Source organism: Taeniopygia guttata, chromosome 14 (genome assembly GCF_048771995.1).
Source record: "Taeniopygia guttata chromosome 14, bTaeGut7.mat, whole genome shotgun sequence".
In the NCBI taxonomy this organism is placed as follows: Eukaryota; Metazoa; Chordata; class Aves; order Passeriformes; family Estrildidae; genus Taeniopygia; species Taeniopygia guttata.
Genome location: NC_133039.1, coordinates 8,519,778 through 8,535,711, shown reverse-complemented (window position 1 = coordinate 8,535,711; position 15,934 = coordinate 8,519,778).

Below are 15,934 nucleotides of genomic sequence, written 5' to 3'. Positions count from 1 at the left end.
CAAAGCTGGGGTGGATGAGCCACGGATCAAACTGAAACATGCTACTTATTTTTTCTGTACAAAGAACAGACATGGAGTAAATGGTGAAAAAAGGCATCTCTTAAAAATGAACAAAGGTGGATTTTCAATGATGTCTTGCAGGAATGCAGATCCTAACCTTGAAATGTTTGTTATTGAATAGGCTGGAAATTAAACAGTGCTCTTCTGAAAGCAAGTGTAATGCTCTGTGTTGGGGAGTACTTTTTTAGATGATATAATAGACCTTCAGAGATTTTAGGCTGAGTTATTGTCTGAATTTCAAGGAGAAAGCCGAATGCTTGCTACTCTGATTGTATTTCAGGTAAAAGTCCTGTTTTCACCTCCCACTCCTGTTTCCCAGGATTAGTCTCTGTCTCTTTTATTGAATCCTGCTTTATAATGTCAAGAATTATTTTTTTGTTACAAAAATGAAAACTAGTTTTGTTCACTGACATACCTACCCATACCAGGTGCCTGCTGTACCCCATTTTAATTTGAATAGCTTTCTGTTTGACCTTGTAAGCCTCTCATTCTATAAGCATTTCATAGTGGGACTTGGTTGCACTTAGTTCAGCTGCAGGGAATGCTGAGAATGCTTGTAAGTCATGGTGGGATTTGGTCTTTGTTAGATATACAGAAATTAGTACCTTGTTAGGTGCTAGACTATCACAAAATCTTCTTCCCTTACAGGAAATTCTAGTTCTTCATAATGGTTTTATTTTCCTGTGAGTTTCTCCTTTTCTGTTCCCCACCATTTTGCCAGGAGCACTGCATGGCTGAGAATGGAAAGCATTCTAAGAAGTCTGAATTATTGGATAAATTACAGTAGAAATTAGTTTGGCCTTTTCCTTTGAAGAAACAAAATGCTATTAAATAGAACTTAAATAATTTTCTTGTACCTCAGCAAGTACCCGGAAACACAGGTGCTTGTATCTTTTGGTGGCAAGAGTTGGTTAAGCGCAGAATCAATTTCCTGTCCATTCTGCATCTCAGCATGTAGCTTTGACAGTGACCACCCAATCTCCAAATTTAGAAATGTTTCTCAAGGTTACTTATTTAAGGGTGAAATTATGTGGTATTTATCTCGGCTATTTAATAATATGCAATTTATTTTTAAAGTCTGTAGAATCTTAAGTTGTTCTATTTATGCAGATTTTACAGAACAAAGAAAGCATTTCTACTTTCATAGGATGAAGGTTAAAATCTTTGCTGGGTTAACTACGTTATTTTTGAGTTGTTCTGAGGAAAAAGTCATTTATAGTGTGTATTGCTCTCGACTTAGGTGTTTCTTCATTGAAACTCTTCTTGAGATTGGTAGTGATAAAAAGCATTTGTCATCCAGTGTGTGACCAGTGACATATGTGAAATAAGTTTGTTTATTTATTAGGTAAAGATTTTCAAAGCTGTACTGCTAGATAACCAATATTTTTCTCACTATTTGCATTTATAGAAGCAATAAAGATCCTGAAATGCATGTTAGCTAAACTTCTGTGTACCTCAAAGGTATAAAATTGCAAAATTTATACAAAAACTTTATTGCTAGAATTTCAGTAAACTGGTAGAAGGTCCTCATGCATTGGCGTGGCTCAAAATTACACTTGGCCACATATTGGGTTTGTAATATCAAAATTCAGCTCAAATTGATCAAACCCTTTGTAATTACTTACATAAAGTTGGTTTCAACTGCAGGTTTACAAGAAAGCCTTTACTCAAAGCACTTTCGGGCATTGTTACTACATTTTTTACAGCCTTTTGCTATAGCCTCTGTGCTTGGGTGCTTGATTGCTCCTGGAGTGAATATTGACTTTCTGCTGAGACAGACATGGCAACCCGATGTGTTTTGTTTAATGTTTAAAAGCTGCTCAGGCAGCCTGAGGTTCACATCCACCTTGGGACAGGAGGGAGAGAACAGAAAAGCAGGATGGAAAGAAAAATATAATCCAGAAAAAAAAAAGCATTTGTAAAAAGCGTTCTTGTTCAATAAATTCAAATCTGTTTCTGAATAATAGAAAAGCAGATTTTGAAAAGCTTCTAAATTGTTCCCTGAACTGAGGTCAAGGAAGAAAACAATGCCATTCACAGTACAACAGGGATCAATAAGAAATCCAAATAGGATGGTGCTTTTTATTGTGGTTATGTTTGACAGCCTGAGTTGATGTGGAGATGCAGACCCTCTTGGTTTAGAAGCGTGAATTTTTCTATATAAATAAGAGAGATATGCTTCCCACAGGCCATTCCTGTCAAAGATAAATGCCTGAAGTTATGCAGCTTCTCTAAGTTACAATGTTTTGTTTGATTCTGCCTCTTAGAATGGCAACACACCCTTGACAACTTGTGACACTTTACTGTTAGTATCACATGCCAAAAACATAATTTTTTTGTCTAGATGTGTTTTTCCCCCCAGATGTGGTTAGAGCCTTTGCAGCAGAAATGACAGTAGGCAGCACAGTTGTATCCCCCTCGGTCCTGATTTACAAAGTCTGTTAGTCCCAGTTAACCTAAGTGCAATGGTAATTGTGGTCTAAATTCTGAAATGGAAGAGTCTTCTGGCATATGTGAGTTACCCTGTGCAGTTGCTAAGACAACTTTAGAGACAGTTTCTTTGAGCTCATCCTGCTCTGGATTCAGCTCTTCCTTGACTTCTTCCCTCTCTTCCACTGAAGACTGACCCAGGCTCTCAGTGTGACCCTTCTACCATGTCTCCTTCTCTTCTAAGAGATCCTTCCCTCTGTTCAGCCTTTCCCTCCAGTTCATCTTCCCAGTGTGTTACTGTGAGCCACTTATTTGAATTTTTTCCATGTTCCCACTTCCACACAAGCCCATCACACCATCAAATGCCTCAAAATATTTCTGCTGGGAAAAAAATGTGGGACACTTGGCATTAAACCACTAAGCTTTCATAGAGCAGTGTTGTTTCTTCATGCCTCAATCTGTTTGGTCTTTAAAATTTTTTATCATATTATAATTGAAAGTTATTTGGAAGAAAGAAAAGTATTCATTTTTTTAGCTTCATCTTATTTTATAGAATATGTGCCAAATGGTGATATCTGCCATGCCTGGAGTTCTCTCACTTGTTAAAAACTAAGAACTTGCAAGTGTTTGAAAGCAAAAAATGAGTAGCTCATTTTTTATGTCTCCCTCCTCCAACTGGCCCAGCTTTAATTTCAGGTTATTAAAATTCAGTCACAGTAACACTAAATATGGTTAATTCCATAGGAGTTTAGATTAAGTGTTTTGAGCCTGCAGACCAAGTTAGATTAAATAATACTGCCATGTGCTAATAAATTTTTGTCTTCCAGGATTCTACTCACAAAGATACTACATTATAAAATTGAGGCAGTTGCTAGGGTTTTGAGCATAATAATTTGGAAGTATTCTAAATTTGAAAGATGTCAAAAAATAAGCCTGAAATGATTCTGTGTTCTATTCTCATCAAATTAATACAGTTTGAGAAGCTACATCTGTAGAGTTTCACTAGCATTACTTCCAAACCCAGTTACCACACTGCTTTCTGGTTCTTGGGTGATGGAGTTATTGAATTCCTCCCTGGCTGAGGTTTTCTGGAGCCCTGAGGATAAAATTCTGAGAGAGTTTATTGCTCTGATAGAATTTGTGTGGATTACTTACTATCATAAGACTGTTTCTGTGTTATTTATCTATGTGTTTACGACATCTCATATAAATTTACAAATAAGAACAGGATAGTACAGGTCATGTATGAAGGGATTTCAGTAGTCAGTCTGCTAAAGCTCTATGGTCCTTCTGTGTCATTTTAGGAAATTGACTAATAAAATATTAAATGAGATGTTTGGTGTTTCCATGGTCTTCAAGGTGACTGAAACTTGGATACAGTCTGTATTTTGCATAAACTTGCCTCTTCTTCATCACCTTACACTGACTCTCCAATGTGTTAATTATTCTAATTTACGATTTTTGATATAGTAGAAACAGCTTACATAGCAGAGAGAGCCTTAATTGCACATTAAACTGCCTTCTTAGCTGAGCTGAGAGAACTCACTATAAGGCAAATTTGAATTAAAGTAGTGCTGGCCATGCTCAGAATTCATTAGCTGTTTAAAAATGTTAGTACTGTTAGCTAAACTGATGTGGCTTTGAATGCTGATCAGGCTGGAAGCATAAATGCTGTACGTGCAGCATTGCTGGGCTGTAGAAAGAATGGCTTAACCTGAACTCTCTTTTAAATATGCCTGATTTCAGTGGATTAATGCCTGTAAAGAGAAATGAAGATTTTCCATCAGTGTAGAAAAACAAAGTATTCTTTGGTCATGACAGACTGATTATGCACTGCTCTGCAGCTGCCTCTGGTGTGCCCACAAAACTGACAGCAGCCTGCTCCCAGAACTGGGAACTTGCTGGGAGCAATATCCTGCTGCCCCTTAGAAAATCACAGCCGCCTTTTAACACTTTCAAGAACCAAACTTCTCTACTGCTTTACTACTGGATTATGTAATAGAATACTGATGTCCATTAAGAAGCAGTAAAACGGTTTAATAACTCTAAGTTACATTTTTTTTCTCAGCTAGACACATGGGCACCATCTACTACCCCATAGCACCTCCTTATTGATCTCTATTGCACTGCATGAAATAGAACAAGCTGTCATCTCGGGCACCTGGGCTGGCCCCAGGAAGATGATGAATTCATAGGTTAAATTTAATTGACGTGGTGTATTATTCTGAATGGCTAAACTTGGCAGTATGCTACAGTGGAAGTGTACCTTTTATCTTTGTTTTCCTGGGTCTTAAGGCTATAAAACTCTAGGCTACATCCTTTACTCAGGCTTACTGTACATTTCTGATACCACAGTGGTCTAATATCTTGCTGTATGTCACTGTCATCTGGGCTGCAAGACTAATGCAAGAATTCATCTTGGCTGTGTTGCCCATATATCCTTTGCACAAGGTAAAAAATATTTACCACACTAGAGATAGAAACAGCAGGGGCTGAGTAATGTGTGTGCAAAATGATCTATGAATGCAGACCTCGACTGACTGGAAATGAAATACTGTGATAAAAATCCCATTTTTGAAATGTGTGGTTGTGCCAAGGAATGTATTGCCTGCTCTAGGTTTTTATAGAAGTTGTACAGTTTAAGCATTATTTTTTATATACTAACTGGAACACTGAGAAAGTGTACTAGTGGGTTTGGAAAAACAGTTATTGTAAGAATATTGCCAAATTACCCAGTCAGACTTCAATGTATGCACTTTACAGTATTCTGTTTCTTGTGCCATTCTGGATTAGAAAAGCTTTTAAACAAGGGAGTGAAGGTGTCAAGAGATGGCAGATTTGAGGAAATGAAAAAAATTTAAAAGTAAACCACTTGTGCTACTTCAAGCTCATGATGTTTGTAATAAAAGATCTAGTTTTTAGACACTTGCTCTTTAAGCTGGCAACAAAACAGCTCATAGTAAAAAAGAAAAAACTGGTAAGCTCTTAGATGTGCCTGTTGTTACGCTGATGGATGAGTACAGTCTAAAAAGCACCATACCAGACGTAGAGACTTATACCCATTCCAGCTCCCTTCACTTGGGCTAAGAACAGGAAAATCTAGATGTTCTTTATTTAAAAGTAAGCTGAAGAATCTGAAGAGCAGAGTATGTACAACCAGAGGCATGGTATCAATTTGATTTTCATCTGTCATTTGAACAGGTGTGGAGATGTGGCTGCAGCTCTCTGGCTACAGAGAGGAACACAACTTACCCAGGCATTGTCCTGGGGAAGGCTGTGAGAAGATCAGAGAGAAGAATGATAAGCAATTCTTACCTTCACTTGCTGCACCTGTTGTGAACATGTGGAATGTGTTACAGAGATTTGTTTACCAAAGGGTGATTTCTTAATTGGCCAATGGTGATGGTGCTTTGGAATCAAGGACTGATCTGGTCTGCCTGTGTCAGACTGTCTGCAAGGGTGGGGAGTTTCTTAAGTATAGTGTAGTACGATAAAGTGATTGATCAGCCTTCTGGAATCATGGAGTCAAAGCTAATTATTACCCTGTTGGGGACACCGTGCTATGATTTGGAGGCACCTAAAAGCAGCAGGAGAGCAGCGTGGAAATTAGGAGAAAACACAAAGAAAGTGGCAAAGGTAGGAGCTACGGCCCTTGGGGTGTGTGAAAGTTCCTGCTTTTTGTGAAAGTAAGTTTCTGCTCAATGAAGAGTTACTTGCTGCACGGAGCTTTGAATTGGCAGTGAAGGGAGTGGGGCAGGAGCTCAGGGCTGCCAAGTTCAGGCCAGAGCAGTGTGGTGTGAAGAGAGCTCTGTGGGTGTACCGAGCTGTCTAGGTTAAAAATTTGGAGGAATGCCTTGATTCCTATGTTGTGATAAGTTCTGGAAGGTTTTCAAGCTCGAAGTGTGGGATGTTTGAAGGGATAAAAGCTTTGCTTGCTGTGGGTGGTGTTTGAAGGCCCTTGGCCCCAGAAGGGAGAGGGGGAGACCTCTGGGAACCTGTGTGAAAAGGTGGGTGGGCCTTACTGCTGGTTTAAAGAACTTCCACCCCTTGGGGTCTTTTAAAATTTCTGCCAGAAGTTTGGTGTTGCTTTAAGTAGGATAAATTATGGAGAAAAGCTCATATCTATGAAAATATTTCTTCTGAAGTGGCCTGGAGCCCTGCAGATCCAGGCTGCTGTGGTGCCGCCCACCCAGCCAGAGCAGGGGCTGGGAAATGGCAGCTCTGGCTCCCCAGAGAGGGGAGATGCATTGAGAGTGACCTTTCAGCCTTCAGATATTTCATATATGTGCTCTCCTGAGGTGCTGTTATTTAACTACAGGCGTCAGAGCATGTTCTCCTGCTGCCTTTGCAGCTCTTGCCCATTGACAGGTCAGAGCAATCAGTGCAGCTCCTACCAAGCCATGGCTTTGGAAAGGTCATGCATGCCCTGGCAAAGCCTGTCCCTTGCATTTTAACAGCAGTAGGAATCAAATCTTATCAGTAACTGTGACCAACAGAGCTACAGGAGATACATCTTAATATTCTATTACAGATTAGAACTGCTGGGAAAATGTCTAAAGTAACACAAGGAAGAAATAAAATAATAAAAAGCTCTTTAAAGCTGAAGTCTCTTAGCATCCAGTCTGTTAGTACATACCCTCTAGGTAATGTGTTGTGGCTTTCTGAAGGAAACACATAAGGATTTAACTGAAAAATCACTAAATTATGGGTTTTTTTCTTAAGGAAAAAAAAAATCCTTCCCCCCTCCCTCCCTCACCCTCTCCAAAACCAGTCCCAACAAACCCCAAACAAACAATCAGACCACACTAAAGCCCAAGTGAATTTTGCAAGAAAATTATTATTTCTTGGAGAGTATTTTTAATGATAGGAAAGAACATATTCTGTATTATGTGTGTTTAAGTGCTTAGTGCAAATGTGGAGTTTTGCCAGAGTACAGGAATTTTAAATGCTGTGCTGCATTGCCAGCTCTGCTGGGTCTGGGAGTGCTGTGTGGTTGCAGCAGCTGCCTGTGAAACTCTTAGGAACTGATGGCTTTCCTGCAGCAGAGCAGGCTGGCATTCAGAGGGGAGGGAGGGAGAAAGGTGGAGTTACAGAAGGTGACATTTTACAATCATGCATGTACTATGGTTGGCCAGACCAAAGATTCTGGTATCAACAAAACAAGGCATGAATCTCTTGGGGAAAGGGTTGTATTGTATGTAAGAATTCAGAGTTGCACCTATTTAAGGTTTAGAGGTAAGATAGTGTGTCAGTGGTAGGAAATGAAAAGTTCTTTAGCAGCCCTGGAACCGTACTGAGCAGGGCATTTCTGTTCTCTGGGGGATATCCAAACATCTGCTTTGCAATCAGGGAATGACTTTGCAGAGTAGTAATGGGAGTGGGCACTGCTAAAATTGCTGGGAGTGAGAACAGTACCAGAGATTAGTTTAACTAAAATTCATCAACCATGTGCATTGTATAAGCCACAGGTACCACATGCATCAGGTTGGTGAAAATCTGCAGAAGCAACATGAAGCACATTAGCTAGTTTAGTATCTGTCATAAGTAGGTGTGCTCTTAAAAAATATTATTTTCCCCAGCTGGAAAAGTTACCTGAAAGGAAGTAAAGCTGAACTAATTGATTTGTGTGTACATTCTCAGACTGGAGAGTTGTGGTTGCATGTAAGTTTGTCACATATCCAAGAAATTGATAGGTCATTCTGATTGGCTTGGTTGGATTTATCTAAGGTACATTATTAATAACAGGACAATTTTCCTGCCTTGAAAATTATGTTTTAAAACCATTTCCTAATTCTTGAGAACCTAGTTCATGACTCCTAAAGGTCTGTTTGAACATCAGTGAAGCTAGGTACAAGTATAAGCTGCTTCTGAAACTGGTGCTTAGCACTTGTAAAATCCTGGTAAATAGATGAGCTGAAGCTTTCAGAACTGGAGGAAGGTTTTAAATTTGACTTTCCTGTGTTCATTTGTAAAATGAATATTGGTTTTAATGGAGTACAATGCATATATTCAGCAGTGCCTTGAGGTTTTCTGTCATATGAACAGATACATGTAGAATGAAGAGAGAAAAGGAGGTTCTCCTGTCTGCTTTGGCATTTGGCTTTAGTTTGATTTATTTGTTTATAAGGCCCCAAGGCCAGAGAGTGTGAGATGACGTTCTGCCACCAAGGTTATGCACATTAAACTTGATGGAAGGCAACAGAAAAGGCTGATAGCAATGGTGTCTATTGCCAGCCATAAAGGCCTGCACAGTGTTCTTGCATTCCATCTCACTGCCTGTGTTAAAATCCACTTGGTTCCTCAGTCATTTCTATCTTAATAAAAACGTGCTGCTTTTAAAACTGTAGAAAAATTCAAATGGCAACTTAGTACTTCTTGTAATAAACTGCTCCTATATTCATCCCATAAAGCAGCTACAGCAGAATTCTGGCGTGGCCTCAGCCAGGGCCCTGCACTGCCCTGCCAGGCTGGCTTTCCTCTCCCTGCTGCTGTAGCAGCACTGAGCCAGAAGCAGGAGCTGTAAACTTTAAAATATGACTTTTCAGCCAGAAAGCCTTTTCTTGCGGCACTGAAAGCTTTTCCTGCATTTCAAGTGAGTGGGAGATTGTTTCCCCAGTCATAAGTCTGACTCTAAATACTATAGCAACCAAAATTAGGCCATACATCACCCTAATAGTAGCTTTCAAAGGATTCTTTACAGGATCACTTCAGACCATACAAAACAGTAAGGTTTTGAGCCCAGTCACTGAGAATGGCACCATCATGAATGTATCACAGGATAAAAGGGATTTGGGTGGCGGGAAACATTACAAAACTGCAGGAAGAGCATGGATACAGATGTAGCTATTGCCTATGTTTGATCTGTTGATTTGTGCGATGGCATTTTGGTACCTTCTCCGTGGCTTTTATCAGAACTGCATTTCCTGTGTCATTGCCTTTCCTGAAGGAAATTATAGCATTATTTGGGTTGGAGGGAGTCTTTCAAGATGGCCAAGTCCATGGAGAGCAAGGTGTATAAATGTAAGAGGTGTCTGTCTGCCCAGCAGCCTTGCTGGCTACTGTGAGTTTGCTGGGCTCTTAACAGGACACTGCAAGCCTGGCTGGCCTTGATGGACTTCAGGGCCTTGTGAAGTGATGTGAGTGGAGCTCACAGCTCCAAGGAGAAGTAAGAGTTCTTGCCAAAGCAGTGAAGATGTGTAAATATACTTGATAAGAGTTCTCTGGAAATATTTCTCTACATAAATAGCTGATAGGCAAGTCTGCAGATAGATAGGAAGTTAAGGTCAAATTTAACATACCAGCAGGCTTCGCTGGGAGTACTAAATATTGATGTTCATTGTTAGCATGTGCATCACATTATGCGCCATTCATCTCAATATAAATACTGAGGCGTCTGACAAGGCATTACTCACCATGTATAACCTGTCAGAGCATGTCACTGTAAATCATTCATACTGTTGAAACCTCATTAATTAATGGTTAAGGTAAAAAAAAAAACCCATCAGATTTTTATTCATGCATGAGGAGCAAAGTTATGCTTTATTTTACCAGTCAGTGTGTTTGCCTAGTGAAGTTCACTAGTGTTATGTGTTTCTGTCCACATTTACAGTCTTATAATATCTTCAAAGGTGGACCTTTTTAGAATTTTCATAGTTAAAAATAATATATTTGATAAAAATTAATGCAATTTTTGTTCTTATATCCTTGGGAAAAATCCTTGGGAAAAGTCAATGAAATGCTTATAGATTTTAAGGAGTAGTGCAGCCTGTCAAAGAAAATTTTTAAATATTTCAGATTACAGTACCACTTAGCCTAGATTAATAACCCTAGTGCAAATAACCCTATATTTTTGGTCCACAGACAACTTTTCTGGTCTACTAAAGAGTAGAACTTTATATTAAATATCTGTGTGATATCTCTTGGGTCCTGCTTATTAGCAGGCTCTTTGCTGCTGCCTGGGTAGTGAGAATTTTTTCTCTGCTGAGGCTCGTGTAGCAGCACAGGAAGGCAGGGGCAGAGCTGCTCTGCTTTGATAACTTGATTTTAGTAATTTGATAAAATTTCTCTTCCTTCTTCAGCTTGGATTTTTGTACACATTAAGCTGAAGTCAATTGGCTATAAAAGGTTATCAAACACTGGCTAATCTATCCAGTATGTATAATTAGAACTTGGAAGGAATCTTGTGGAAGCGCTAGCAATCCTGGAGAAGATAATTAAAGCTGAAATATGGATATAGTAACACCCCCCAGGAGGGAAAAAATCAATCACATAATTGCATTAAAGGAAAGAATTTGAAAATAATTTGAACCTTGACTCAGATACCCTTTGTGTTCTCAATTGCACAACCTCGATCTGAATCTTATTTTTTAAAGTTAACTAGTAGGAGATTCTCCACAGTAACAACTAATGGATTGTGATTTATTTATAATTTTTTTTAAAGAAGGAAAAACTTCTTATTTCCACTTGAGATGCAGGAGCTGGGAAGCCCAAGTGTCAGCTCCTTTTTGCAGAGGTGCAGCAGGAGTGTATCTGCAGCATTTGCAGAGTTCCAACAGTGTAAATAAGGCAGAACACAGCGTTGGTAGGGTAAGGGTAACTCTTCCCTTGGCAATACCCAGCTCCTGCTGCACCAGAGGTGCCTTGGCCAGGGCCACAACAATCCCTGTGCAACCCCACACAGGACCTGTGCCAGGGACCTGTGCAGGGAGCCAGGCTGGTCACACAGACCCAGCCTGATCCCATCCTGGTCTGTCACCTGCACATCACATTGCCCCTATGGACATCCCTAGAAACAAGTCAGATACTCCAGGGAGCCTGAAGCTAATCATTTTGCTTTGTTTCATTAGCCCAGCTGTAATGTAGCAGAGCTAATGCAGTCATATCCCAGTTAAGGTACCAAGCAGCTTTAGCTGCTTATCTGCTATGGAAAGAACCACATTCACTTTTGCAATGAAAATTAAATGTGGAAATAATTCCCTTTTCCTTTTTGGAATATTACTGGGCTATTAAATAGGCTTAAGACCATTAAAGAGTAATGACATGAAGTTGCATGCATCATTATTTTAAAGGAGATTGAATGAAAATATACTGTCTATCTGTTCCAGCCTTTGCCTAATCCTCAGTTTAACAGAGATTTGTAAGGGCCATGATGCGCAGCCATTTAGTAATGAAGCAGTCTTCAGTTTCTAAAGCAGGAGGTTTAGTATCTACACTACAAATGAAGTAAGCATAAAAGACATCAAAGATCCCATTTTCTAAGTCTCAGTAACTTTAAAGTTTTTCTATTAGTGTAGTCATACCTAGAGAATTGAAATGCAAAATAATAGTAGAGTATCAGATTCTTTGCTCTCAGTTACTTAATGTAGCAGCTGGTTACAACTGATTTCTGTAGTAACCTGTACTCATGAATTGCTTTTGGCTCCGTAAAGGATTTTTGCCCTGCTTTGAGCAGACTGGGGCTGGTGCAGCATTTGGTGGCTTCTCTGTTGTACCAGTGGGGAGGTGAAACAGGAAGGCTGAAGATCAGGTTTTCACTCCTAAATCCCATGTGGTAACTTGGAGTACTCAATCTGCATCTTCAAAGCATGTCAGCTGAGCATGGACTCTTAGCTGTGGTTCTGAAAATTAAGGTTTTATAAATATTTGTCTCTGCTGAATGAATGACAAGATTAGAACATGGGTCATCATCTCTTACCTCTGCTGTTCTTGTCTAAGCTTGGAAGTTGTGTGTGTGTTTGTGGGAATCAAACAGCTTCATTATTCCATGGAAGGAAAAAATAACCCAAAGATCCTTCAATCCAAGACTCTAATTTTATGTGAAGGAAGCCTGACTTACACTGCCACTCATCAATGCATTTAATGTACAAAATCTGCCTTTTGTCACAGAACAAAGAAGTTGGTGAGGCTGGGGGCAATCACAGCCCCTTGGCCCTGCAGATCTGCTGCCTCTCCTGTGCCCTGGCTCCCCCAGCTCATCCTCCCTGCCAGGCTTTGGGCCAGAGCTCCCACAGCTCCTGGGGCACATCGTAGCACACAAGGGGAAAACGGTGGGACATATGTCCACAAAAGTTTATAATCTTCCTTCTGGTGCATCTACATTCCTTGGCCTGGTTTATATTTTGCTAAATCTCCCTGGAGTTTTGGATGAAGCCTTCACTTAGAAAATAGTGCAGTTTCTTTAGAGTGGCTGAAAACCTGGTAGAAGTTCCTTCTCTGCTCCTACTCTGAGAGAAAATGATGCACATGTACACAGAAACAGAGAGAGAGGTCTCTGAAGGGCTGCAGCTCACCTCCCTGCCATGCAAAACCCTTCAGCAATGGGAATATTCTGTGCAAACCATGGCAAGGCAGGTCCTGCTGTGTGATTAGAGAGGGCTGGGAAGATGCATCCAGGGCCTGAAGTGCCTGCAGTTCCCCCAGCCTGCTCTGAGAGAGCTGGGAGGATCTGGGTTTTTTAAGACATCGCACTTCCAATTTATTTTGATTTAGAAGTAGAACTAGATTATATCAGTAGGAAATCTTCACATCTGAGATTCCTTCTTTCAAAATAAGGGCTGCAATGGAAAAGGAGATATTGCCAAATAACTGGAACACATCTTCATAATAAAATATTCATAAAAGGAGGAAATGGGGTCTGTGCTTAATAAAAAAAAGTGATTGTATGCTGTGATAGCAATTATGTATGTTCAAATATTGTGCTTTTCTTCAAATCTTGGTTATAAATCCAAAATATATAATTAATGTTTCTATGAATAATGCATTTATAATTTTAAGGTATGAAATAAAATCCCCTTGCTTGTTTTTATAGGCTGGCCCTTTAAGAAAAGTCTTTCTTAGCATTGGGTCTAATCATGAGACACTAAGAAAAGATCAAGAGGCTAAAATCTATGATAAATTGACAGGGAAGTTCCTGCTTAGAGAATGCAATGCGTTTGAAGTTTTTACAGATCCCAACTTTCCTTTCACCACAAAGGAAAAAAAGTGATTGCAAGATGAAAGGACCTCGTTGACTGTGCGGACCCATGATGGAATGCAATTTAATCTCTTTCAGTCACCATTTCTGCTCTGAACAGGTTAAAACAGAAACCCATTAATGTTTGATTGCTGCATGAAATAAATTGGTGGGCTCAGACTCACTGGGAGCAGACCAGCTGCCCATTATATGAAAACTACCCTTACAGGTGACTCTAAATTGATAATTTTGTGAGCTGTCTCAGCTCGACAGTGAGTCTAAGGCAGATAAGAAGTGAAGGTTGCCTTTATCAAGGGACTATTTCTGTCTCTGTTATGTTGGTTTCATGGATCTCATTACTCTCCACTGATGTCCTAATTCAGTATGACATATCTGGGGCAATGCTATCCTACAGGGTCCAGTGCAAAGTGTAACAGTGGGCACCAGGAGGAATTTCCATGGATGCTCATCTGTAAAAGGTGCAACTTCAGTGAGTTGCCATAGCTTGAAAAGCCTCATTCATGTTGTTTTTGAGGTAGATTGACAAGTGGTTTGGCTTATGGAAAGCATTACAGTCAGTGTAAGGCAAAATCAAAGTAGAGAGTGTTCTCTTTTTTTTTTTTTCTTTGCCCTTTGGCCTTCCTCCTTTCCCTTAATGTTTAGACATTGTTCAACCCCTTTTCCTTTCCAAAGGTTCTGTTGCATTTAGAACAAGTAGTTTGTCCTTTATTTTATCAGTTGGCACTTGTAGCAACACCTTCAGCTATGTAAGCCAGTTATATTTACTAATCTTTCCAAGCTTTCAAACTTGCAAAAGTAGCCAGATAGCATTTCTGGAAATTCATCATCCCCACCCTTCACATGTTTGTGGCAGTTAACATTATTGCATTCTGTAAAATTAACATTCTCAGGTTTGCTCCTCAACTTATACATTTCTCAGTGAATGTTGGGAATTTTTTTCCTATTTATCAGCAGTAGTATGTCCAAAAAAGGATACAAACCCAGAGTTTATAAGTCTTGGTCCTGCAGATTCCTCTAGTGCTTTACATCATTTGTGCTATGGATAAATAATTGCTCAGTTTTACAGAAGGGTGGTACAGTGTATCTAAAGATTTTAATCTGCCTTCCAACACCGAATAGCCCTGAACCATTATGAGGCAGAGCTATGAAATGAAAGTGGCCACACCAATTATCAGTAAAAAAATGATGGAGGAGCACAAAGGGCAGAAGAGGAAGCAGATTTGCAGGTGGCCCTTGCAAACACTGCACAGCTTCTTCCAGCTCCGCTGGGGAGAATTGCCCGTTCCTCCCCGGGCCAGAGGAAAGGTGGGCACTGCTGGAGCTTGGCTCTCTGGGTGTTTGCTGCTGCAGTGGAGCTGCTCCTGGGGGGGATTGTTACACAAAAAGTTCTCCAAGGCAAGAGGCACAAGCAGGGCTTAAGTAACTTTTTCTTTGTTAACGAAAACTGATGAGGCGAAGTGCAGTATAGGTGCATCTGGGAGTCAGCCTGCCTAAGAATGCTTCATCTAAAGAGACACGAAGGTGCTGCAGACATGCTCACTCTTTAGAACAATATCTCACTTCTAACAGTAAGTCTTCAGTTTGGAACCTTGATCACGAGTAACTCAGGAAGACATGTCTTCAAAGGTGCACAGCAAAGAGACCAGTATTCACAGCTGAAGTGCTCTCTAAGAATTTCACTTCTGCTCATCTCTCCAACTGAATTTCAACAAATCCTGCCTTGGAGGAAAAAAGAAAGTAGTCTTTAGCTGATATTATTTGTGGAAGTGAACACAAGCAAGAATGCAGCTTCTGAGGAAAACAATTTCTTTCTCTTCTCTTTCCTAGAAAGAGGATTCTTGCTGAGGTGAACAACTAACTAACTAACAGGGATTCTGATCAATAAAGCTTTTGCCTACCACGAAAGTAGAAGATGAAACACAAACTGTTTATTGTGTGATTGTAAAAGGAAATGGGTGTTGAACTTCTCATTAAGAACTTCTTGGAGAACAGAGCCCCATTGTGCTAGGGCACTGTATAAACAAATACTGCAGGAGACAGTGCCTTCTTTGAAAAGTTTATCCTCTCATAGGGAGCCAAGAGGATGGAAATATGCTTTGAGAGGTTAGTCTTCAAAAACCTAACGTGCAGGCCATGTAATCAAACACCCACTGGGTTATTCATTGATTGTTAGTCATTCACAGTTGACTCTCAATGACAAACTTATTTTCATCGTATCCCTTCATTTGTATTCATGGATGTTGGGCATCTGTGAAAGGGAGATAAATGTGAAAGCTGCATTGTGCTGCAGCCTTCCTGCTCTCCCGATGGGATGCAGCAGTGGGATCCTGCCTGCCCGCTGGAACCTCCCTGTGCCACGGCCAGAGAGCAGCACAGCCTGCCCCTCTCTGCATTCAGATGGTCACCAGGGCACCAGCTCCTCCTAAGATACAGGAGAGAAGTTAATTTTTCATTTAAGCCTGAAACGTTTTG